The sequence below is a fragment of the Meleagris gallopavo genome, chromosome 6 (assembly GCF_905368555.1).
Source record: "Meleagris gallopavo chromosome 6, MGAL_WU_HG_1.1, whole genome shotgun sequence".
In the NCBI taxonomy this organism is placed as follows: Eukaryota; Metazoa; Chordata; class Aves; order Galliformes; family Phasianidae; genus Meleagris; species Meleagris gallopavo.
Genome location: NC_139409.1, coordinates 1,151,384 through 1,171,970, shown reverse-complemented (window position 1 = coordinate 1,171,970; position 20,587 = coordinate 1,151,384).

Here is a 20,587-nt window from a genome sequence, read left to right as displayed (position 1 = left end):
CCACCACATTGAAACACTCATGGCCACAGTTCATTTTGAAAAACCTGACATTTCTGAATTATCAACATTATTTTGCCAATCTGCAGCACAGACATTCCATTAAAATGAGTTCCTTCCTACTGTCGCTGTTCTGTGCAAATTCCCAGCTGTTTGTGATTAAGGAGAAGGCACATCTAAAAGAAATAGACTTACATGTCTGTTGGTTGTTTTTTTTTTTTTTTCCACAAAAAATGACTGCTTTGTCATTGGAAAAAAAAAAAAAAGTTTTCTCAGTAACTTACAGAACTTTGAGCTTCTTCATTTTGCTGTAAAAGCACATCTGAAGGACTGGTGTACCACAGGCACAGACAGAAGTTATCACTTCCAGCCTACTCTGCCCAAGCTTTTTCACTCTTGAATATCACCACCCCTGCAAGCCCACTCCCACACTTCTCCTGTGCAGAGACAACTGTTTGATGCTTCAGTAATTACTCCATTTTCCCTCTACTTATTTTTCTGACATCCATGATCAGTGTGTTCCTGGGCACACTATGCTTCTCTGCCAAGCTCTTTCGAGTGGTGGCAGATTGCCTTTGGGACAGCAGAGCTGTGGTGGAGATACTGATGTGCAGTGAATGAAATACGCTTCTCCCCATGGAATCTTCAAAGGTGAAAGTCTGACATTTTCACAGCTCTCCCTAGGATTCTCTTTACAGGATGGCATTAGGCCAGCTTGTGCTACCAGCCTGCTTAGGTTGTAAGCTGCCAACGGCTTTCATAGCAGCTTGTAGCCTCCTCCCAACACTCCTACCTGTTTCTGCACTTTTCTCCCTACACATACAGCAGCATCCTCCAAAGATTCAAAAACATTTTCCCTGCCATTTCTTTCTCTCTCATCTCTATTACAGAGACCACATTTTCACAGGAGATCAATTCAAAACAGGCAAAAAATGGCTGCTTCTTTTATTCAAAACATTTTGTCTACGATGAAAATGGCAAGGTTTGGTAGGAGTCAATTCATCACACTTGGATGCTGGAGACTGTGATACAGTAAATGCACAAAAACGTAAATTTACCCAAAGCTAGGTGGCCTCTCTAGACAAGTGGATAGATTTCCTCAGGAAACAAGAGCAAGGCTGTAATTATTTCAGATTGTCTTTATTCCTCTCCATGTTATTGAGAATTCAGTATTCATATATACCAGGCTTGCTTTAAGCAAGATTCAGAGTCATATCTCCTATCCCCCTAAACACCATGCCATTGCATTTAAACATCTGAGAGAGTAAATTCTCTCCTCTACGATAAAAAAGGCTGGATTTATAACACAAAAGGTGCTAGATGATTGGCTAAATTTCATCTATGGTATCCAATGGGGCTGGATGACATGCATCTCAGGGTACTAAAGGAACTGGCTGATGAGGCTGCTGAGCCACTCTCCATCATATTTGAAAAGTTGTGGATGTTGGGCAAAGTCTGTGGGGACTGGAAAAAAGGAAATGAAATGTCACTCTCATTTACAAGAAAGGGAGGAAGGAGGAATCAAGGGACTACAGGCTGGTGAGGCTCACCTCTGTGCTTGGGAAGACAATAATTGCAGCTTTTTTACTGACATTTAGAAAATTAGGAGCTTCCAAAACTAAACATAAACAATTGAAGTTAAATAGCCAAGAGTTCTGGGAAGACATTGCTACAGCTGCGTATTTCCCATGGCTCACACCCCAAAAAAAGGTACTGGAATTCAGCACTGAGAAAAAAGCTAGAGTAAGCATTTTGCTCTGAACTTGTTAATCCCATCAGCATGGCCAAAAGTAAGTGGAAGTGGAGTCTGGACTGTTTTTGTGGTCTACCAGGATTAGACCCATGGGGAGATACCATCGTGATGAAGTTTGTAATAATGTAGTCAAATCTACTGCAAAATAAATTGGAAATTTCTGTCTCTAAGGTTGTCTTTCCACAGTCTTTTATTGCCATGACAATTCTTTCAAACTATTGAAATTTAGAGGAAAGGTGTGGGAGGGGAGGGGGGAGGAAAGTTGGGTCTAAGTCATTTAACCACAGCTCCAAGAATAGGCAAATTTGTTGTGCAGACGTGACAGATGAATGTTTAGTTTTTTAACAAAAAAAAAAAAAAAAGAAAGAAAGAAATGCTTGAAACAGTGCAACTATAGACAATCCAGAACTTCAAAAACTTTTAGAAATAAGGCCTTGAATTATCATTTAAATAGTGAAGATCAAAAATGTTCAAAGCGAAAATGACACGGGGGAATTATTTTTTCTTTTCTACACAGTGTCTGAAATTTTACTTGTGCCATCACAGCAAACGAGTGGATTTTAATAAAACCTCCTATGTGAAATGTAGAGCATTAATTTGCAACCATGTTAAATACAATTTTTAAGCTTTCATATACTGGGAGTTGACATCAAGTGTCTGATTGGTTTTGTTTCCGCTGGGATACATTTTCTCACGTGGCAGTAAGGCTATGGCATAGGTACTGGACCACAGTGCTAACTTCAGCACTTCTTTTTTGACTTTCTTTGGGCCGCTTACTCCCTGCCAGAGCCATCCATGGGCAGAGTGGGCAACCAAAGACATAAACATTTTTGCCCCCAGAAGAATCAATTTCCTTGTTCAACTTCCCAAGTCTCATAAATGAGAAGGAAGCCCTTGAAAGAGGAGACAGGGCCAGTTTTAGTATCACAGAATCACAGAATTACAGAATGCCTTGGGTTGGAAGGGACCTCAAGGATCACGAAGCTCCAACCCCCCACCAATGCAGGGCCACCAACCTCCACATCTCACAGCAGCCCAGGCTGCCCAGGGCCCCATCCAACCTGGCCTTGAACACCTCCAGGGATGGACGGGGATCCACAGCCTCTCTGGGCAGCTGTTCCAGCACCTCCCCACTCTCACAGCAAACAACTTTTCTTCCCCCTGACATCCAACTGAAATCTGCCCTCCCTCACCTTCCAACCATTTCCCCTTGTCCTGCTAGTAGAGTTGGCATTGCTGAAACAAACCTGAAACCATGTCTTGCAGCTACCTAGGGGATGCAGGTGATGCTTTCAGACTTGTGTCTTGCCATTTGAGTGCTGTATTTTAAAAATGCTTTATGGAAAAAAATAAAATAAAATAAAAAGCTGAGATAAACCAATTGTTTCTGCATGCAGAAATAAGAGAAAATAAACTCACGCACATGACCTGTGTAAATGATCAAAATAGACTACTTAGCTCTTCAAATGGCAACCCACTGCTGAAAAGCTGTAGGTTGATGTAGATGCATCACAGAAATTTATTGACTTTGTCTTCTTTACAGTTAAATCAGTGATATTTAATTTGATTCTCTTATTTACATGTAAAAAATTTCCCTTTCATATGCCTCTTTAGAAAAGTTGAGGCAGCAATGCAATGATGGAGCTGTTAGTTTACACGCTGCCAGTTAATCCATGAGTCTTCATCAGTGCAAGTCCATTTTACAAATCTTATATGAGATCAGATACTTCTAAAAACAACCAGAGATGGAAAAGTTTGCTGTATTTTTTTGATTGCGCCAATTCATGTCCTGGATGTATTGGCAAAATAAATTGATTTGATTCTTCCTCCTTTTTTTAAGAAGTTTAGAATTTAATCAGAGTGAGAGAGAGCAGGAAATGCTCTTCCTTTTTTTTCCCCACAGAAAACAAATTAAAACCTGGCATTACTTACCATGCCACTGAGGTGAACTTCAGTATGAACTTCATTGTGCAAACATTACAACTCTTGCAAAATCACAAAAGGTATTAATTGTAGTGAGGATCAAGACAGAAGATGGTGCTGTTCTTAGGGAAATTCTCCTTTTTGGTCATGGTAATATGAGTTTTCTATGTTAATGCAAGTAAGTTAATGATTCTTTATATCCAACATCAGTCAAAAAAGTGGAAAAGAACACAATAAGACAATTTCCCATAGACTTCAGATAGATTTAGTGAAAATGTTATGACATTAAGCTTTTTGGGCTAATGTTAATACCAGAGAATAGCAGAAGAATAACTAGCAAAGACTGTGCTGACTTCTGAATGCTGAAATCTAGTAAAGAATAGACAGTTATTGGTACAGTCACTTACAATACAGGGAATCATTTACAGCAGCAGGATGTTAATAATTAACCAAAAGAAGAGATCACAGACAAGCAATTGTTAGCTGTCTTTATATTTTCATTGAATAGGCCAGTAGTGAGCTCTATAAACTAACATTGCCATGATCTAGCTTGAAGCAAAAACCACAGATGAAGGAACCATTAAGCAGATGGATAGCTTCTTCATTACTGCTTAGCTGATCACCTGCTAATCAACTGCTTAGCTGCTAGTCACCATTAAAGATTTTTATTCCTCTCATCCAGGAAGAAATTTTGTGCATTAAAGACACACTGAAAAGTGAAACCTAAAGTATGACCCATTCTTTAATAAAACAATATTTAGTACCTTTGAGCCTATTTTTACACACAGTATTTCTGTCTCATGATCTAGGCAGAACAATTGTGTTTGAACTTCTGCCCATTAGAGATGGATTAATCTCCTTCTTTTAGCAGTGATTTTTTTTCTTCTTCCAAATGGAAAACTGCCTTCTTACATATTGAAAAGATCTCTGTGGGCTTATGGATAAATTCTAACATCTGGGACAGGATTCAGTTACCTGAACATATGCGGCTGTTGACATCTTAGATGTTCTGATTCATCCTATTTAGCTTCCAGCTGGTCAGGAATAGCACAGGTGTTCCTAGATGCACCAATGTGAGTGTCTTCAGTTTCTCAAATGGCAATAAACATCATGTTAGGACAAATAAATAGAGCACCTTGGCCAGAAATTTCATCTCCTGCATACCCATGTTTAGGTGCAAAAAATAAGGTGCCTTATAAGGTGGATCTTGCCCCTAACCTATACATCTAATTATGACATTTTTTTTTTCTAGAACAAAGTGAACTTACTCCAGAAGACATGTCAAAGCTTGGGTGAGTTTCTTTATCTGGTCTTGTTATTTGATTTTAAGCTTTAGGCACTTGGAAATTCTTACCATATTCATACAGTACCTACCGGAGTGGGAGCTCAAATTAGAAGAGGAGCTAGATCTCTTATTACAGCCCAATAACTTAAGCAGCAATACCCAAGTGGTAGTCATGGTGTTGACTCTACAGTTTTAGCACCAGCAGAAGATGAGTTAAGTCAAGTGTTCACCATGGTGGTCCTAAGATCACAGATAAGCCCCAAGTCTGCGGTTATTCTGCAGATGGCTAAAAGCTGTAAAATGTTTGGCCAAAAAGTAGGGGTTCTGGTTGCATTGGTTTTGGCAGTAATGAGAAGAAACATATTATTATTTTGATTACACAGTAGTAATTGAGGAATTACACAACGTGGTAATTCAGGAATGCCTAAAGAGAAAAGGGAACCATAATTAACTAGCCCATCTCGCAACACAGTCCCTTATTTGAGGAAATGACATAATAACATGGAAGTAATCTCTCCTACAAACCCAAGTACTATAGAAATAGTTCACGTCTCAATTTGTTCACCTTAGAGAAGTACTGGCATCATACCTTTTGAAGGAAAAAAAACATGAAATACGTGCAAATGAAGGTATTAATGAATGTGTCAGTGGGCTAAACCATGATGATTGTTATACATATATATAAGTTTTGGTGGAGAATATATGCTGTGACTGTTTTCCAGACAGTCATCAGATTCAGTGTCTCCTCATTTATAGGTCCAAACTTTCTTTCTAGAAAACTCAGGGTTTGATTTTAATTTAGAAGACTATATAATTAAAATCCTAAAACCATCTTCGGGAGAAAGACCAAAGATGAAATTAGCCCAATAAACAAAAACCTCTGAAATAGCAATTCCAACCTCTGTTTATTTATCTATTTATTAATTACTTTGGGATAAAGCTACCTTTCTTCATAGCAGTTGGTATGGTGCTGTATTTTGGATTTAGAAGGAAGATGACGTTGACAGCACAGTGATGTTTTAATTCTATGGAGTGGATCAGCCACGGTGTTTGTTGCATGAATAAGTTTAGTTGCAGTGTCTGTTGTCTTGCTGGCAGACCCAGAGACCTTTTCTGATAGTTCTAAGCAGTGTTGAACAGAGCTTGTGGGTCAGGCTTCAGCAGCTTGCAGTGACTTGGGTTTCTCTGGAAATGCCAGGGTGACAGCACAATTCTTCCAAACATTTCAATAGTTTCTCAGGATTCTGCATTTGTTCACCCAGTCCCAACTGAAATCAGGACAGTTTCTTAGTTTAGTTTTACAACTGTAGGACTGTCACATCAGAAAGTGCAGGATATCCATGGACTAATTACTATATTCTCTGAGTAGAGCAATAGTCACTGACAATGCTCCATTTTTTAACCAGGACTTTACACAATCTCAGGGGCTTTCTCCATGAGAAATTCTTTATTTTTCCTACAATTCCTCTATTTTCTCACTCTTGAGCATTGTAGCAATACCTTTAAAATCAGAAAATGTCAACATTGTTCTTTTTGCTCACATCTTCTCCAATTCCACAGCCTTCTAGTTTTGATTCTTTTCCTAATATTTGATGTAATGCCTCCCTGCTGTCTTGTAAACCCATAATGACAAGAGGGAATAACTGATGCTTGCCTCTTTGGTAACATTTCTCTTAACCATTCTCAGTTAATCACTTTCTCCCTTTGTCTCTGGAGCCCAGTTCTTTAAACTTTCTCTCTGAAGTCTTGTTTGCAAATCTTCATTCCAACATTCCAACATTCAGCTTCCTCTGAGTTTTTTTTTTAAAGTAATTTGTGGTATTTGTGATACCTGTGATATTTCCTTCTTTTTTTTTTCTTTTTTCTTTTTTTTTAGTTCTTTGGTTTTTTTTCTTCTGTATCAGAGCCAGGAAAAAGCAGCTCTGTTGAGTCACTTACTCTGGAGATTTCTTTTGAATGCCTTGTCAAATGCTGTTCCCTCATTAGCACCCAATTGTGACCAAAAAGGCCACAACACTCCATCTGATGATGGCACAGAGTAAGAAACAACTTGGAGCATTTTACACATTATTTCAGAATGTAATCTCAGCTACAGCTCTGCCCAGGAGACACAGAGGAGTTCATGCATGTGTTCAAGCTGTTCTGCACATCAGTGCCTTCATTGCTATTGAGCTTTGAATCTGAATTGCTGAGGTGTCTCAAAAACTACAAAGAAAGTGAAGTAAGATGCTTTTTTGTTGTTTATTTTAACATTCCACAGTAGCTCTGCCAGCAGGGATTTGGGTTATATTTTTAACTCCTCCAGGAAAGACCTGGATGAAAAGATCATGTCTGGGGAGGACCTGTATCTTCTATCTTCCACTTCTGAGAATTTGTTTCACTTTGTCCCTAATGCATCTGAAGTGCTACCCAGCCATACCTTTAAATGTTGACTACAGCTGACTGGTGCCTGGTGCTTCTCTGCAGCTTCCTGCCCTCTCTGCTCACTGAAATCACCAATTTTGTAGAATGTTGGGGTTTCCAGGTCACTGAACTATCTAGAAATATTTAACATCATTGTCCAAAAGAAAGTGATTCTGCTATTATTTTCTTCTATCTGCTGACCAGAAGTTTGCAGGAAGTTGGGCAGAAGGCATTGTCTTGATTTTGTGCCTTTCCGAGCTTTGTTCCTCATAGAGACAAAAGGAGACAGTAGAGAATGACTGAACCCTAATATCAGGAATGGACAGTATGACCAACTGACCTCGGAAACAGCAAGTCATAAAATTTCTCATTTGTTCTCTGATCAGATGGGGGAAGTGTAGTAATTTCCCTCTCTGATTCTCTTCTCGCTCTGTTAGGAGGACATCCACATACCAGCAAAACGCCAGGTCCATACAAAGAGGTGGGGGCTAGGGGGCAGAAACCCGTGCAGGAAGAATTAAACTGCAAACAAAGCAGAGTTGTAACCTTATCGAAGAAGCTGTGTCGGAGGCAGGAAACCATTTATAACTCCAGTCTGCTGCTGGAAAGTCTGTGTTGTCAACTGTAAGTAAAGCAGCACTTGTGGCAACAGCAATTCTCCTCTGGTGTGTTCTGTAAGAATGAGCAAGGAAACTCAAGCTGCATCTTGTATGAGACAGTGCACTGAGGTGCAGCAATCAGCATTAACATGCAGGGAGGAACCTGGTTTAAGAGCAAGAGTGGATCCTTGCAGCTGGGATGGAATTATTGCATGCATGTTGGGGAATGAGCTGCTGGAGAGGGGCTCTGCAGAGAAAGACCTAAGGGTCCTGGTGGACAACAGGTTGACCATGAGTCAGCAGTGTTCCCTTGTGTCCAAGAAGACCAATGGGACTTGGGGTGAATTAAAAAGAGTGTGGGCAGCAGGTCAAGGGAGGTGATCCTCTGCCTCTATTCTGCCCTGGTGAGGCCGCATTTTGACTACTGTGTCCAGTTCTGGGCTCTCAGTTCAAAAAAGACAGGGATTTCCTAGAAGGAGTCTAGTGGAGGGCCACAAAGATGATAAAGGGCCTGGAGCATCTCCCAAATGAGGAAAGGCTGAGTGAGTTCAGTCTGGAGGAAAGAAGGCTGAAGGGAGATCTGATCAATGTTTGTAAATATCTAAAGGGAGGTGGGAGGCAAATGGATGAGGCCAGGCTCTTCTCCATGATGTGTAGCAAGAGGACAAGGAGTAATGGCCTAAAACTTGAACATAGGAAGTTCTGTACTACCATGCAGAAAAATTTGTTTAAGGTAAGGGTGACAGAGCACTGGAACAGGTTGCCCAGAGAGATGGTGGGATCTCCTCCTATGGAGATATTTAAGATCCATATGGACACTGACCTGCGTGACCTACTGTAGGGTCCCTGTGTTAGCAGGGGGCTGGTTTTGATGATCTCTTGATTCCTTCCAAACCCTGCAATTCTGTGATTCTGTGATTGTGTGATTTAAGATTCAGCATGAATAACAAACAGCATTTCACATGACTGGCAGTTGCAGTGAGATGTATTTCTTTGCCCTGAAGAGTGCAATAAAACAAACATTTTCTCCCAACATGAACAGCCAGAAAGAAGAAATCTGTCTCCCTGACTGATTCACCATTTCTATGAATAAACTTCTATGTATCTCAATTCCTGGGAAGTTCCACACAGTGAAATAATTCTTGGTCTTGCTCCTACATAAGAACAGTAGTAATGAAACAATCTGAAGTTTGGATGGGTGGAAGAGAGCAAAGTATCACGAACTGCTTGATTTGTGTGATGAACTGCACTTGAGTGTCCCCAGAGCTGCAGATTTCAGTGCTGACAGCATGCATCTCTCCCTGGTTATTAGATCACTCCATGCCTCTGATCACACATATCCACATGAGGCTATGGAAACACAGCATCAGCAGAGAAGGAAGTTGTCTCCACATGTCATAATGCGAAAACCTTCTAGATGAAGGTTCTGACTTCTGCTTTGGGTATTTAGATGTGGGATTTGTCTTTTTTTTTTTTTTTTTTTTTTTTTTTACTATTTCTTTTTTGCAATACACATATTATCAGTTTAAACTTTGTGATTATTTTTTTCCTCAGTGCTTTTTTTCCTGTTACCATCATATGCATTGGCCATACTCCCTTACAGATCTTTTTCCACTGACTTTGTGAGTAACATCTCTTGATTTTTCTTCAAGCCTAATTTCCACTTCCTATAGAATAAGAAATATTTGCAGTGGTTGGTTTTTTGTGTTTTTTTGTTTGTTTGTTTTGTTTTTTATTTTTTTCTCTCTTTTGGAATCTCATCTAATTTGTGCAAAAATGTCAGGAAAGGTTTATCTTTCATCTGTTGCCCTGATAAACTACACAAGTTAGGGGAATGTGGTTTCACATCACCTCCTTGATAGAAATGGGTAAAAACAACTCCCACGCCATATCACTGACCCTCCTTTCTTCTCAAAGACATTTTTCTATTTTTTAAATAAGACAGTTTGAAATAGAAGCAGTGCATAATGCTAGTGCCCTGTTACACCTCATAATCTCTGCTTCTTAGATTCGAATCGTGAATTCAAGGTACTCTAATGAGTTTTGCAACGTTGATTTTCTCCACAGGGATATACTGAGAAACACTTTTCCCCTTTTCTCTGCTCTGACTGCACCAGTCAGTATTTTGTGATCTTTCAGCAATGGTTTTCAAGCAGAAGTGATCCTCAGACTTCACTTCATCATGCCAGGCTCCAGCCCACTGAGCAAAAGCTGCCAGTTCTCTTCAACTTTTCTGCAAGATCCAGCCTGGCAGAGGCATTTTCATCAGCTTTGAGTGTGAGACAGCTCATCCCTCACACCGATCTGATTCACGCTAACGAGACATACATGGGCAACTGCCAGCAATAAATTTGCAGCCCTGCCAGTTTCCCAAGAATGTGTTGGTTTCTGCGTAGCTCCATGAATACTATCTCTCACATTTGAAAAGTTCAGAAGTTCGTTCCCCTTGAGCCAGGCCAAACGAAAGTCTTGCAACCAAAGATGAGACGTTGAGCAATAATTCTCAAAAGGGTAAAGAGGAGCAGCTGTGAAAGAGAGAACAGAGCTGTTTATACAAAGTGGTTCATTGTAAACCTGCAGTGAGATCAGAGCAGTGCCAGCCTGGTGGTTAAAGGACAGCAGCGAGCTGAGAGCTGCATTTAAAGAGCTAAACAGCATGAACTGTATCTTCATCTGCTCAAAAGCATTTATAGCATTATGAAGAAGAATGAAAAAAGAAAGGAGTTTCAAAAGGCACAAAGAGGGCAGAAATACTTGGTCACAGTGTCACAGTGGTATCAGAAACAAGTCAGGTATCTTATGCACTCAAATCAATGTGTGTTATATCATGTATATTGCTGTTTATGTCATGGCTATCCCTCTAGTTTGGACAAGAAAATTACAGTGGCTTTGCTACATACTTCTTCAAAGTAATGTTTTATTGTTTCTTTTTCTTCCTTAATACTTCTTTTCAAGAGAAGTGTGGATACAGAGCTCAGCAAGTGACTTGCTGGGGTCTTTCAGATTCAGCCATTGCAAAGAGCAATCTTTTGTGTAATGAGGAGGAAAGAATGTAGATAGAATAATTGAAATTAAAAAAAAAAAAAGTTCTCAAGACAATGATGCGAGGAAAGACATAATCTCAGAGCAATGTGGCATCAGAGCATCCTTTTAATGAGGTACGCATTGTGCTGTATGATGTAGATCTTGCTGAGACATCCCCCTGATTTTTGGCATGCAGTTTCTTAACATTGAAAAACCCTCAAATCACAGATCAGTGAGGACCATGTCTGAAAAGCAGAGAGCTGTGGTTCAATCCTGCTGGCAGCTCAGCACCATGCAGCCGCTCGCTCACTCTTCCAATACAGGAAAGGTAAAAGTGGGAGAACTCGTGGGTTGGAATAGAGATAGTAGAACAGAAGGAATCCATGTGCTACTTCCCATCAGCAGGCAGATGTGCAGCCACTTCCAGGACAGCAGAGATCATCACGTGCAATAGTTTTTTGGGAAAACAAATGTCATGGCTGCACACGTTCCTCCTTCTTTCTGTGTTGCTGAGTGTGATGCTGTACAGGATGGTGCATCCTTTTCATCAATCCAGCCCCCCAGCTCCTTACACACCCCAAGTCTCTCCTTGACACAGCAGCAACTGAAACATCAGTGTATTGTCACCACTGCATTCAGTAAAAATCCAGAACACAGCACCACACAAGCCTCTATGAAAAAAATGAGCTCTATACTACCCAAAACCATGACACAGAGATTTATAATAAGCTATAAATATTGGCTCTAACATCATCCTGTCAATAAGATAATAGCAAGAATGATCTGAAAACAAAACCTCAGAGTATTTGCAAATCAGGAAGTAATCAAATGTCAGAACATCTTTCTGAGATAATGAAAAATAATATAAATAAATAAAATATAAAATACTCAGGCAGAACCTTCTGCTGGTGTTCTAATTGCTGCATAAATGCAGGTAATTAAATTCCTCTGAATTTGAAATAGACATAATCTCCAAGTCAGATGGAGGGAAGCAGAGGCAATGACACATCACAGGTCAGATTTGCAGCAGCATTTGAGTGAGTTAGGAGCAGAAGTCCTTGTAAAATGATGTTTAGATTTGAATTCCTTATTAAGTCAAATATCTTTGAAAATCCCAGCTCAGGGAAAGAAAAATAAAACTTGGGTGTTTATCTTTTGTATCCTTGTTTAGGTGCATATTGTATTTTGACATGAGAGCACTCTGAAGCTCTCCAAACATTCTCCAATTTCATTTACAACTTTTACATGGACACCAATTCCTTCTTCTCCAGTTAGCAAATATTGCCTAATGTGATTTGCCTGAGACCAGAAATGGTGACTGGGCCAGAAGCAAATTCCAGGGCCTTTCCTCCACTCCTATTTTCTAGACATTATCTCATTTTATTTGAAAACTACGTGTTGCAAATTCACTGCTATCACAGCCTGCATTAAGTTTTAATATGGGATGACTTGGCTCCTGTTGTGATTAAATTGAACTCTTATCATAACCCAAATACAAGTTCTCGTGTGTTTTCCCAGAATACAACAATATTGGCTTAATACCAAGCTGGCACTCTGCACTCTAGATCTTGGCTGGGAAATGATATTTATAGATCTGTACACATGCAAGCACTCCTATATACACATGCATATACACACACATCCACACACCATTACAAGCATCAGGATATGACAGTGACACCAGGGACTGGGAAATCTCCAGGAGACCCATGGAAGCTGCAGATTTATTCGAGATGTAAAAAGAAGCATTCATCCAGTTTGAAATATTTAAACACCAGTCCCTTCTCTTAGTGGTTGTGAGGCAGCTCCCGGCATTCAGAGGCTGGCATTGAGTCCGTGTAAGATGGTTGCTCAAAATCCTGAAATACACTTTAGAAAATGATTGATTTTGCTTTTATTTGTTCACAGCCCTGCGTGTACCCAAGACCCCCATCCTCCTCCCCTGGCAATGTTTATTAAAGTCAGGCAGCCCTGCTTTTCCAATGCTTTTGGAAATAAGGATGGAGAAACTACACTGAACATCCCATCTTTTCGACTACTCTGGCAAATCTCTCTTTGTTCTTGTCTGCAGGACCTATTTTTTTTTTAAGGAATGGAGTCTGTCAGACTGATTAGTAACATGTTGTGTCTCAGGGAGCCAAAGGGACAACAGAGGCGCTTTGTGCAGATCCACACTGGCTGCCCTTCATGGGCAAGGCCCAGCCCGAGGACAAGGGTCTAGTGTAGAAATGCACTTGAATGGCACTGAAAGTGGTCTGCCAGGCCATCACAGGGTCTCTGCATCTTGTTAGAGCCAGGCTAGGGCGAGGAAGGAGGGAAATCTCCATCCCAAGACTGTCCCTGCCACGCTGAGAGCCTTCAGAATCAGCCTTTGGCCTTGGTAGAAGCTGGGGAGGAGAAGGGCAGCTGTGGGGAGAAGCCTCACTGTGTTCAACGCTCTTAGGCTGACATCCTGGCAATTTACCCTTGCCTTGGCAAACCCTATTTATCTTATACTTCTCAAGCTCTCTAGGCTGCATTTTGATTGCCTTCAAAGGGCATTCTCTTCTGAGTCACAATGTGCTTTGTTCATCCCTCTTTCCCAAACACTGGACAGGATGCTTTACAAGAAGCACCCGAAGGAGCTAAATGTAATAAAACATCTCGGTGCAAGAAAGCAATTGTCTCACAGGACTCTGACACACAGCAGTTGTGAAGGCTGAATATACAGTGAGCCTTTGCTTGGCAGAGCCTTTAATGAAATGACTTATCTGTGTGGGCAGCAATGCTTCCCTTTTGGGCTCATTCTTCCAGCCTCCTTCTCCCACCTCAGCTATTGTCAGCCTTCCAGTCACAGCTGCACTGTAGTCTAGTAGTCGTCATTTCTTTTGGCCCCATTTCAAACCACGACTGTGTTTTTAAGCTATCTGACAAATCTCTAGCAGGTTCACAAGGCCCTGAAATGACTTAATCCGTGGAGGAAAGGCTGCAGGTTGCATTTGCTGGAGTAAATACTGGTTTTAGGTTTCCTGCCCTTCACTTAACTCAGATGAGGAGGTGTGTTCCCCTGTGCCATAACGCCAGCGAACAGCAGACTGAATCATGTATGGTGTGAACAGACTGAATCATGCAAGGTGTGATTTTCTGCATTGGTATTGATCCACAAAGGGCTTCTAGGCTTCAGGTCCTGCTCTGAAAGACTGGGGCACTGGTTTTCTCTTTGCATTTGTTTCACCAAAATGTTCAGTAGACCTCCAGTAGCAAAGAGATTGCTCATATGTGCTTAATTGTTGTGATTTCATCAAGTCTTTGTTATTAGCTGGACAAGATGTGAGCTTTGCCATCAGTACCTAAATGTGTGCATTGTCACCATTTGCTTAGCAAACCCAAGTTTCATAGGCACTTTTATTTCAAATGAGGTAGATGGATATAAACAAGGAATTAAACAGAATATCTAAGTGTTTTCAGCCAGCTGTGAGGCAGTAATTACTACAGTGTGCTATGGAAATATGCCATGTAAAAATTAAGAAGGAAAAACAGGTATACAAAATGCTTTGTGACAACTTTTTCAATTTTGATATATTTGGGGAAAAATGCTCTCTTTGAGACAAAAGAAGATATAAAGAAATTCAAGACAGTTAGCATAATAGAAACAAAAGAAAGGCTCCATCAAATTAGGCCCAGGTCAAAGCTGTACTTCTGGGAACTCAGCTGATGTTTTTAGGAGGGAAAATGCAAGGAGAGGTTGATTCAGAGTAAATAAATGCATAACTCCATCAAAAAATGGCTACAGCAAATCAGAACCCAGACATCACATACACATATTTGCATGTGTCTCGTGTGATTTCTGGAATACATTAAGAGTCAACAGATGAAATTTGTAAACCTTTGGTTACTTGTCTCCTGTCTCCAAAGAGGGGTATATATCCATCCTCCTCCCATTCAGTCATCTCTTACTACCCTTTAGCCTATATCTTACAGCACTTATTATTATTATGATTATATACTATATACTATATATAATATTATTATTATTATATACTATATATTATATATATTATATACTTATTATTACATTATTATCTGAATTAATTATACAGCACTTGTATTTCAGGCAGGATGTAGAAGAGGAAATTCTCTCACAGAAATATCCATATTATAGCACACCATCACCTCAGGGCCCTAAGACATCAGCAAGGCAAAATATAAGGTGAAAACATATTCCCTTTATATGGCAGCAACTTGTGTGCCTCAAAGGAAGGCATATGCTCTCTGGGTCAGCCTAACAGTACCAGACTATTTGCATTGTTTTCCATCTTCATTACCCCCAGATTATGGTCTATCACATCTTCATAGAATCCAAATTTAGCCTCAATCTTTTTTATTTGTTAAGTCCAACCTTTCACTCCCCAGTGATTCCTCAGTCTCTGGTACTGTTTCTTGAAACACCAGAGAAGGTGATTAGTGAGAATCTGAAGTGAGGAACATGGGGGTACATTCTATCTATCAAATGAAGAAACATTAGAAGAAAGAACTTGGGCAAAAGGGGTAAACATTTCTGTATAACTCTAAAAGATAGGTTGTTAATAAACTGCTTAGGAATTATCTTAATCAGGCAACTCATAGAGGCCCAAGTCCCTCCAAATACTGACCATCCTTATCCCTCCCTTCACTTTCTACTCCAGTGTTTGACTAGTACATTTTACCTTCTCCTAGGTGTCTCACTTCTACAGTTTGGGCTTTAATCCAGCTCCATGCTCAAATCCTTTGCCAAGTAGGGGTATGCTGGAATAACTGGATCAGTGACAATCTGAGAGAACAAAAAGTAGAAAGAGAGGTAAGAGTTCAGGTTCATAAAGTGATGGATACAGGATGGAGTAAGTTCAGAGAATAATGAGTGTGCCAGGGAGATACAACAGCCTGAAAAATAGAAGGTGCCAGAAGCCGTGTGGAAAGGATGGAATCTGAGCAGCCTAGTTCCTGTTTGTGAGGTATGCTGATGGATGAGGAACATCTGTTATGAAAGGCAAAGAAGAAAAATACTGCAGAACAAATGATAGCTGAGAGAACAAATTCCTACAAATGCAGTGGCAGAGCTGTGAAATCCGCTTTCATCAGAGCTTAGCGAAAGTGCTGATCCAGCAATATATTCCAGTATAAAGCAGTAGGTAAGCAATTCATATTGAGATAAATGCTAAAGAAAAAAACTGGTAACCAAAGAGGACAGAAATGTTATGGAGTGCAGAGAAAAGAAGAGATGCAAAAGAGACACACTGTTTTGACCATGGATGTTCTCTCAGAGCAGCAAACTCAGTCACATCTCTGCTCAGCTCAGACGAAGGGGAAAAGCGGGACAACCTTTCTAAAAGTGTATGAAAAGAATCAGAGAACGATTCCCACTGTGGCTCATTTTTCTACCTCCATTTCAAACACACTTTGTCCTGCTTGTTTCCACAGTGCAGAGCTGGCCTCAAAATCTTCCACAAGATTTGCAGCGTGCAAGCCAGCCAGCTGCAGTGATCCTGCCATCTGCTTCTATTTTTAATACCCCAGGTTGCAGGCAGTTTTATTTAGCCACCACTCTTCTGGGGATTGCCTTAAACAGCGCTGCACAAAGCAGCAAGAGGCCCTCTGTTAGCATCTCTGGGATCCTGTGGTATTACAGGGCATCAGAAAAGGAGGCAGGACTGATCTCGTGCAAGTGAAGGTGTTTAATGGAAGGTCCATTCTCAGGAAATATCAACTCTGGAGGAACTGATTGGAGTCATGCTTCACTGCATAGGCATCAAGCTGCAGTTTTATCAACTCAATGAAGTGCCAGCTGAATCTGGGGCAGAAAAATAGGGAGAAAAAAAAGTCGATTTTTTTTAATGTTTTTTTTTTTTTAATTTTTTTTTTTTATGCCATCTTTATAAAACAATTTATTGGATTCAGGTGGTCTACTAGGAAAATTATTTTATGTACCTAGGTTCAAGCCTGGCAGGCTGCTGTTTCCTCTTACATCTTTGTCAGAGTAGGATTGGTCTGCAAGCACTCCCAGGGAATGGTCCAGTTCTGCCTTTGATGTCTTGTCCTGTGTATCACGAAAGACCAAGATCTTAACAGAACAGTCGAACTGTTTGCACCTGCTAAAGGTGCAGATTCATCAGATGATAGTATACTGAAATGACAGTGTTCTCCTGGTTTTCTGTTACAGTGTAGTCGTAGAATGACAGCATCATCTGGTTTAGAAAAGACCTTCAAGATCATCAGGTTCAACCATCAACCTGACCTACAAACCCCTATCACTAATCCATGTCCCTTGATGCCACACAATTTCTATCTAAATCTACATGTGATAGGGAGCTTGTTGATACAATTGAATCTTTTCTCAGATTCGTTTTCTGGTCAAGACTATATTGAATACATTTGAAGTGCTTTAAATTCAAATGACAAGGAATAATGTTTTATTTGTGCCTATTATTTGCCCTTGAGGTGATAAACTGGCCTGTAAGTTCAAAACTGGAGTGCAACAATCAATTTCAAGCATCGTAAATATTCTTACTTCTGTTGAAATTCTTATTTTTATTTTTTATTTAAAACTTAGGTTGTGTATTGGTGTTCTTTTTCCATGTGTATGAATGGGCACATGCAGGTGAGACAGGGATCTAAGCTCCTATTAGTTAAACAAGACCTCTTCAATAACATCAATGAAGTCTCTGGTTAATTCAGCTAACTCTAATTTTGTCATCGAAATAGCTCTTCATGTTTTGCTGGCTGATTTCAGTAGAACTCCAATACACTTTTGGGGAGCTTAGAAAATCACATGTGAACTCCTAAGCTGATTTGACTTGGCCTGTACTCAGAACACATCTCTGTAATAATGGAATTGCATTCCATCCCAAATATCAAAAATGCATAATCTGTTTTGAAACATTTGCAGAATACAGTATGAAAATAAGTTTACCACACCCTAAAACCACAACATTTAAACCATTAAGACATATCTGTCCAAGTCATGCCTATATATACAGAACCAACTGCAATCTGAGACTCCATCAAAATTCACCCAAGAACTATGTTGAATCTGTTCTAGAATAACAGGAGTTTGAAAAGTGTGTTCCACACAGACTCAGTAGTAATTTTATATAACTCTGGTCCGTGTATATGATTTTACATATGTATGGCCACATGCATTAAAGTTTGTACACCTACACTTACACCCTTTTTACCAAGTCACATGGAAGTCTGTGAGTCTAGTTTGTCATACACTAGTCTGAGAATCTAGTTTGGCACAGTGTGCCTACAACAGAGTGTAATCCCATGGTGTTTTCTGTGCCTCAGCTATCACACATTTTCCAGTTAACAAAATCTACAGACCTTGCAGCTCTGGCGTTTCTATTCCATTTTCTTTATGCATGTAAAACATACAACTGAATTTATTCAGCTATGCTGATAGAATCAGGCACCATTTAAATCATTTTCTCTGATTCACATTTGGAAAAGAAGTGTCTAGTGAAACTCCATAGTTTTCTAAGGCCATTATTAAAAATTAACAATGTTTTCAATGTTTGAATGGGCTCAGGAAACAGCTATTATTTATAGAGAAGCTAAAGTCAAGGCTTCTTAACAATATTGGACTAAACTGACTAATTGGACAAACAATCCCTTAAGGAAAGAAAGAGGCTATTGTTCATACAATGCAAAACCTAACATAATAATTAACCACTCTGAACATTTTGACAGAAGGTCAGGTGCAATAGAAGAAGGACCAAAGTGCTTGAAAAGTAATGTGAAAATCCTCGTGTGACAAGGGAAAGCACTTGAAAGTAGACATAAACAGAACTCTAACATATAAGTCTGAAAGTGCCTAAATCACTTACTCAAAGCAGAAGCTGACTTATGGTCCTTTAAAGTCTAAAGTTTAAGTTCCAACAGCTTCACACATTCACTCTTGCCAAAGCTGGTGGCAGCCAGAAATCAATTGAAAAGCCATTTGAAAATAGCATTCCCAGATTGCATTTCATCCATGCCCATCCCTGGAGGTGTTCAAGGCCAGGTTAACGGGGCTCTGAGCAACTGATCTGGTGCCTGATTTAGTGATTGCCAGCCCTGTCCTTGGCAGAGAGTTGAAACTAGATACCTTTGAAGTCCCTTCCAACCCAACCCTTCTATGATTCCATGATTCTATGAGTCTATGATTGATTCTACAATATCATGATGATTAAGACTTAACAAAGCTGCCAATTACTTCACTCGATTTTAGCTTTCTTAAAGCTAATTCATACATACCCACTGTGCAGAGATAAGGTACAACTGAAAGCAAATCATTCTGTACTAAAAGTGTCACCAAGGAATACTCATTTATTTCACTATATATTTGCAATAGTAAATAAAATTGCCCAGTGCTTGTTTGCTGGGCCAAGAACAAGGAGTACCACACGTTTGCAACCATACAGCTAAACTCTCCACTTCCAGCCCGAGGTTTCTTCATTCAAACTGCACACATAAAACAACCTATGCTACCTCCTAACCTTTACTGTATAAAACAGCCAACTTTTGCCTGATAGTAATTGAAAGTGTCTTAACAGTACCAAGACAATGATAGAAAACAAGTCCTTGTCTTCATTTATTAGTGTAGATGCAGCCTAAAAGAACAACGGTAGATCTCTAGGGGAAAGGGAAAGTTTAAAGCAGTCATGAGTTGGAAAAAAATATATACTACTGATGGGCAGTGTTTCGGAGAACTCCATACATGGCTTCCTAATTGATTGATTTATGAATTGTACCCTAATCTCTATTTGTAGTATTTTATCAGTTGAACAATTAATGACAGATCCCTTGAGGAGGACTAGTTCAGATGCAATCATACACACTGGGGATGTCTTCATGTAGGCAAACAGAGCATCTAAGTATGTAGAAGTCTTTATTAACTCTATTTTTGAGATTTCTTCTCCTGTATAAAAAAAAAAAAATTGTAGTTCCTACTGCATATATAAAATATATGTGTGAGTTCCTAGCTATGGCATTCAGACTTCCTTTAAGGAATTTGTTCCAATCTTCTAGCTTTTGTAACCCAACATGTCTTTGTTTCAGTCAATCAAAATTTCTGCTTTAACAGAGACTTTACATAATACTGAGTTAGATTTTTAAGCACTTAAAAATTCACCAAATTCAGAGACTACCAAGCTGACTCCTTTTATCTATGAATTCTTTGAGAAGAGTGTTCTGTATCTGAAGAGAAATAGTGGATCTTGTCAAACTGGACTTCCATTATTCTTATTAATTATTTTCTGCTGTGTTATTGCATCTCATCTGCAGTGTATCTCAGCTCTTCACAGTCAATACTACTGACATCAGACTTTTGTGAAGTAAGTTAATGTTTGATTTCATGAACAAGGACACAAAGGCCAAGGAAGAGAAAATAACACGTTGCCTTCAGCACTGCAGCAGATACAATAGAGTTCTAATCTGGACCCTCGCAGAAAAACATCACTGATTCATGGGAATCACCACTGGGATTCATGTTCTGTTAAGGTGGGGTTTTCCTTTCTTTTTTTTTTTTTTTCAGCTTAGAGAAAAAGACTTTCTTAGATAGAAAGCACTATAGTCATCTTTGCCTAACATCCCAAATAGCATACGGCA